The following is a 6,974-nucleotide window of genomic DNA, read 5'->3' on the forward strand; positions in this document are numbered from 1 at the left end:
CGGTACAAAAATAGACAAAAGGGTGGGGGCGCATAGGCATAGGCAATTTCATGCAAATGCTCGAAAAACATGCACTCCTTATTTTATCCAAATATTACAAAAAAAAAATATCATTATAACACCTTTCTCGAATATATATCAAACTAGCATACTTCCTGATAAAATAAGAGGAAGACTCATTTCTGGGACGAGGGATTTTACTGATATGGATAAAAAATACATTTCAAAGGATGAACTTTTCAGGGTTTTGTTATTGTGGATAAAAGGCGTATTTTAGGTGACGAATTTTTCAAGGATTTTGCTGATGTGGATAAAAAATCTTTGAAAAACTCACCCTGAAACACAACTTTCATCTACATCAATAAAAATATGCTAATTTTGTACATTTTCGAAAAATGATGCTATAATGGTTTTTTTTTGGGGTGATATTTGTATAAAATTGCCTCCTTTTAAAACCCTAACCTCGATTTTCTCAAACCCTGACACAACAGAGGTATTTACATGTCCTGTCTCAATCTCACCCTCACATGCAAGACATCATGGTATGTATGTATGCATGCAACATGCAACATGCAACATGCAACATGCAACATGCAACATGCAACATGCAACATGCAACATGCAACATGCATTCCATGGATAAAAGAGCCGCAGTAAAGTTATCCGCATACACAGATGTTAAATAGGCAAGGCAGGTAGGCATAGACAAGGATAATGGCTTCATTAATTACAAAAGATTTTTGCCTGCAAACAGATATAAGAAGCAAACCAAATCTTCTATTCAGAAATAACCAAAAGCATCCATTTCAAATCTTTCATTAAGATCCTGCCAATAACTTCATTCATATAACTTAAAAATATAAATATAGATAGACGGATAGATACCTAAAAGTTAATTCTTTGATGCATCTATCCCTAACATCTCACACAAAAGACCAGTTCACGAACATCAGGGCCAGGCAGTGATTCGTGGCATCCTCGTTGTTGTCGTCGACAACCTTCCATGCAGTGGCCTGCTCGTACGACACCGGCCTTCCCATGCTTGATAAGCATATCCCTGTTGGGAGATTTGCAAATCCCTGCACCAAATTTATATGCATTTAACACTCTTCTAGGGACTGACCAGTTGTAACATCTTGATTTTTTCTTTGAAAGAAATCGGATATTCTACTTTTGATGATTTTACCTGTTGCATGATCTTTGAAAACTCTGAGCATAGAATCTTCTGGCCGGCTTCGTCGAGAATCTTGTCCAGCATTATGTCTTGAAGTGCCACTAGAGTAGTTTCCAGCATATCAAGCCCAGCCTGGTTTGCAAAGGTGAAAACAGGAGATGCCTGAAATACAAATCCCTGAGTTCTATTAGTATTCCCGTAAACTAAGCATTACAAGAGTTTCAGATAGCCATGTAAACACGAAGAACGCAATTACTAGAATCAATTAGTTTAAGACATTTTATCAACAGTAAACTATTCCCTGAGAAACATCCGAGAAAAGAATGTTCATTACATTTGTTTTCAACGAACAACACATTATAGCATCCGAATGGTGCCACAGTTGCTTCAGCAAAGCATCACCGGCTTTCGAATCTGCTCTAAGGAGCTCTCCTCCAGTATGAATCCTGAAACAAACCCCACAATTACCGTTCTTATTACACCAAGCTCATCTAGAGAAATTATGATCCAAAAATGGCATAAACTCAATAACAATGATCCATAACAAATGTTGGAGTAAAAAATGAGAACCTTGATAGTGTCAGATTAAAACGAAACAAAATTGGATGGCAATGGCATATACTTGAAGTCTTACCTGTAGCTTCGGCAAATCCAGCGCACCAAGGTAAGAGCCTCAGGAGAACCAGGCAGGGTTGTTGGTTCCAAGCCAGAGTTAACACGGGATGGAGCAATAGCCATGGCAACCCTTTGAACCGATCCCACAACGCTACGTACATATTGGCGCGCCATAGAAGCCACTTCATCCCTCAAGTGATTCTCAAAAGTGAACTGGAATGCAATGGTCAAGACCGATCTAAGATTATAATTGTTTTGCTCACCATCACCAGCCAGGCAATTGTTGCCAGGACCTACTTCAAGTGTAGAAGCCAAATCCAATGTTCGAGTTGCACCAAGTCCATCCTACAATACAAAAGTTATGGGCAAAAGGTAAGAGGAAAATAAGTATAACAGTGAATGGGAATATCAACTTAAACGATATAGCATAAGTTTTAAAGCAATCGCAATTAATAATCAAATTAGTAGAAGTCTGACAGCTTCACCAATTTTTCAAAAAACTAACATAAAGTAGGACAAGTATGCTTAAAAAATCTCGAAGTACTAGGTTAAATATGTCACCATAACCGTCTTGGGATCTAGAGGTATGACACGAAACCCGGATGGCAGCAATGGAGCATTATCAGCAAAGGATTCATCAATAGGTGCAAAGACAAGTTGTGCACAGGCACCGACTGTATTTTCATCAATTCCGCTGCAAAGCTGCCACATAGCATTTTAGAAATGGTGAGGAATGAACCGAAATGAAGATTCCTACTCAAGTGCAAATAAACCTAAGTTGCATTGACTCATCATTTTTCATGAAATACCCGTCCCGTGTCCAACACATATCCGGTCATAGGTAATCCCCATCGAACTCTCCAAATACATAGAGAGAAAAAAATGGCCATTTGCATGTTAGACACTTACATACTTGTGCCCAACCCTCACACCCCAAAGAAATAAACACAACGTCAGACATTACAACACAACTAACCTGCAATAAGTAGAAATTCCGTGCCAGAGTTACATCTTCAGGTGTAAACGCATGGTCTTCTAGACGAACAACTTCGAGGAACTACAGAAAATATTTGCAAAAACATCTTAACGGAAAATTGATCAAATAAAACTAATAGAAAATGAAAGACAATAGATGAGAATGATCACCTCTTCATGTTCTACAGTTTGTGCTAGAGGTAGAATGACCTGATTACTAGGGAAGCCACTTGGTCGAGCACATGAAACCGTGTAAAGGTTAGGTTTAAGAGAAGTTGCAGAGTAGGTATCGACTCCATAATCGGCCCATTCAGACCGGTGCTCCCTCAAAAACCGAACAAGCAATGCAGGAGGGACATTCTGCAGATCCATATTGCAAGATTTACAAGAAGTTAATATACTTTAGGACCTAATGACATAAGATAAAAGCTAATGCAATGAAAGGGAATTATTCCCATACGAAATCCGACATCATGGAAAATACCTGAAGTAGCATTGAGGCCTTGGCACATAGTACACCTCCCCCGAAAGATGGGACCATCAAGGCATTGTATTGAGACCCGAGAAATTTGCCAGGAGATGAATTCACCATGATGGTCACATCTTCAACACCAGCACTACCCATAAGCGACCAACCCTCGTCGACAAACCCATTTACAGCATCATTAAATCCCCTAATATCATTCAAATAACAATCAGAAAAGGATACAAATGACAAATTAAATAAAACCAAAACTTTTCAACTCTATGGCCCATCCCATTTGACTTGGTGACACACAAATGTAATACAGGTCAGGTAGTAGTAGATTCAATACTCAAATGTCTCAATATTACGGTGGGTGCCTCACCTGTAAAGTCTCTGACTAAAAGTTCGTAAAATGGCAGGTTGGCGACCACTTCCATATTGAATTTCTCCATTCATCTCTTGAGCAATTTGCCTTATATGCCGCAAGGCCTGGATGACAGAAAGTAAGATAAAACTCGGACAAGAAAACTCAGACACGTTAAGCGAAGTACGATCTCAATCATGAACTTACAGCAATTGTCATTTTGAGCAAGAATTTTGGATGACTCGTAAAGTGGCCTGAGAACTTCAGGAACACTCCAAACCTAGTGCATAAAGAGGTACAAAAACCAGTAAGGCAACTAACAGAATTGGTTTCAATTTACTAAAAACCGGGAATCGTTTGGCGATCGTCCTTACATCTAAATCAACATGATCAACAATGTGAACAATTGAGCCACCTCCCTCACAAGGTCTGATTAGAAAGCCACTAGGAAGCATTTCAGCTCTTACGAAGCTTGAAGTGGGAGGCCCAGTAGGGCCACCAGTAGAAGATGTTAACGACCTCTCACATATCTGCACGTAAATTATAAACAAAGCCAACATGTTAAAGACCACCTTAAACATCAAGGATTAAAACAAACATGCAAATTAAGGAAGAACTACATTAAGAAAACAAGTTTGACATGGTTTATTGAAAACAGGCTTGGTCTTAATGTAACTCGGTCCTGCAAAACAAGGAGACTAAAGGTAACTTTTACAGACCAACATATAACTTACCATGAGACTGCCATCTTCTAAGCTCGTAGTATATCTCAGAGTCCAAAAGTCACGTGCTGCAGCCAATGTTGTAGGCGCATAAGTCTGGTAAAACAATAAACCTGGAAGATTAGCCAAGATCATAAATTTACATAAATCAGCTTCATGGCTTACTAAGAGTTGCAGTATCTACAGTAACGTACCTGCATATAGATGAGCTCGATTGTTCCCCCATTCGCAGTCGGAATTATACTCAATATATCAACACATCGGCAGTCATGAAACCAAGATGGACGATCTTTAAGGATTTCCGCAACCTGTAATAAGATCCATCATATACTTTTAAAAATAGCATGCATTACTGCATTAATCACAACAAATGCTTTGAAATTTTTGGGAGGATTATTACCTTAGTGGGCTCGAGACTCACAAGACCACAGGCTCGTGCTGCTACACCGCTACAGTTACGGGAAACAGCAACAATGCCAATAGAATCCGGACCAGGCTATGTATACATAAATACTGAAGTTAGATTCAAAAATAATGGGGAGACGCGAAAATCAAGGAAAAAGTCCAATACGCATAAGTTACATGACACAGAAAAAACAAATGACAAACCGGTGGTACCTTCATCCCAATCATTTGGACCCAGTCGACAGCAGTTCCGGTAGCTTTTGAAAGGAACTCTGCCAGGGTCTCCTCAGCAATTGCGAGTAGACTAGCAAATAGAAAACACGATTCACAGATAATGAGACCATTTAAAAATGAATCATGTTCAAACTCAAAGAGACAACCTTTAGATCTTACCCAGCTGGGTTGTTAGCATCCCTCTGCGGGTGCTGAGGTGTTGGGTTTTTCTGTTGTTGGTGCTGACCGCTCACAACCACGGACTCACAGCTATTATTGTCTGTGGTCGTTGCGGAAGTCTGTTTCAAATTGAAAAAATAAGAAAAAAAATCATGAAGACATAGAAGATGATGACATGTAATTTGAAAGAACGCTCTAGGTAAAAGCATATCAAAGAAAAGAAATGGCAGAACTGATGGGTTGAAACATAATTAGTTCAGGTTGACAGGGTGTTACGTAATACTGGATTCTAATTGTTCATGATTTTAATTTCGAAACTGATGTACATCAAGTTCAATAAACTTTTCGTACAAAGTTTTGATATAAACAAGACATCAACTTGACAAGCCACAGATAATGCAAAAAAAAAAAAATTTGTTGCGGACAAAGTATAGGATGCCAAACATTTCAAACAATTTGTAGCTAAAAAAATAATGATCAACACACTTACAGTCTGCAGTTGCTGCTTCATATCCATTCTCGTAAACGAGATGGGAGACCTGCTTCTGCAATCGGTCATTTTCTTCTATCAACAGCTTATTCATGGCATTCAGCTTTCGGTTCACCGTTTGGAGTCGGGAAGCTTCCTTCCTCTGCTTTTCTCGGCATCTAAACAGAAAGATTTCATCAAACTCAATGAAAAGAAAATCCATAAAAAAGAGACATTTTCTGGATCTGTTTATCTGTAAATATGTTTAGGATGAATGAGAGAAATGAAAAGACTCAAATATAACTATGACCTCATAGATCACATGGCCATTATGGGATATAAAGTCTGAATAACATAGCTCTAAATAAACGTATCTACGTGTATGAATAAGCTTATCTAATCTTAAACCAATGTATACCAGTTTATGTAGAAAGATCAGCTTTTTCTTTCTTTTTTTTTTCGTTTTAAGCTTCTGCATAACTGTGTTTCTAAAAAAAGGTTTTCTTTTTCTTCTAAAAAACTCAAAATCTGTATTGAGGCTTCAGACACAAGGAAGGACATGAGATCAAAATTTTAACCAACAAGATATTAAATATAATAAATGTAAAAGAAAGAGGAAATAAAGATGGAGATTACTGAATAAAAAGAAACAAGAAAATTACCTTCTATTCTGAAACCAGACTTTGATCTGTTTAGGCTCAATGTTGGAAAGAATATGGCATTCCCTAATGAGCTGCTGCCGTCTCAGAGAACTAGGCTTTGGGCATTCATTATACCCTTTCTAAAGCTTCAACTTGCTCTGGTGTGTACCTTACATACTTGCTGCTATCCATTTGCTTGTTATTCAGTGGCTCGTTCTGCAAAGAAAATGCCATTTTTCACATGAAAAAACGCACCCCAAGAAGATTTTTTTGTTCTTTTAACAATACAAAGAAAGAGATCATCCAAAACAAGACAAACCCAGACTGTTTTTTGCTCTCTCTCTTAGTAGTGAGCTATGTTTTACTTAGGAAAACGCCATTTTTTCATATAAAACACACTCAAAATCTTAAAAAGCAAAAACTAAAAATACAAACCGAGAGTTGGTGCAAAGATTGGAGCTTTGGGCTTTCAATGTTTGGATTAATGAGAGTGAATGGTGTTGTTTTACAAAATCACTGGCAGGCTCTCTCCTCCAGGAGAGCCTCCTCTTCCTTCATCAGATAATGATAATGGGGTGTTTTGCTTTTGTTGTTGTTTGTAATGGATTTTGTTTTTCTCTTTCTGTCGAAAGCACAAAGTAGTGTGAGGGGAGCTTCAAAGTTCAAACTACAGGGCAACTATGGTGTCTTTATCTCAAAGATAGCAATCTCGAGATTCTGTAGAGAGAGATAAAAGTAAAGTGAAATAAA

General features: G+C 38.1%; 1 pseudogene; it reads right to left on the reverse strand.

Annotated features, from left to right (window-relative positions):
• Positions 1–907: 907 nt before the first annotated feature.
• LOC120170551 lies at positions 908–6,473 on the reverse strand (annotated as a pseudogene).
• Between the last annotated feature and the right edge of the window lie 501 nt (positions 6,474–6,974).

This window comes from Hibiscus syriacus, unplaced genomic scaffold, assembly GCF_006381635.1.
Source record: "Hibiscus syriacus cultivar Baekdansim isolate YM2019G1 unplaced genomic scaffold, ASM638163v2 tig00111783_pilon, whole genome shotgun sequence".
NCBI lineage: Eukaryota > Viridiplantae > Streptophyta > Magnoliopsida > Malvales > Malvaceae > Hibiscus > Hibiscus syriacus.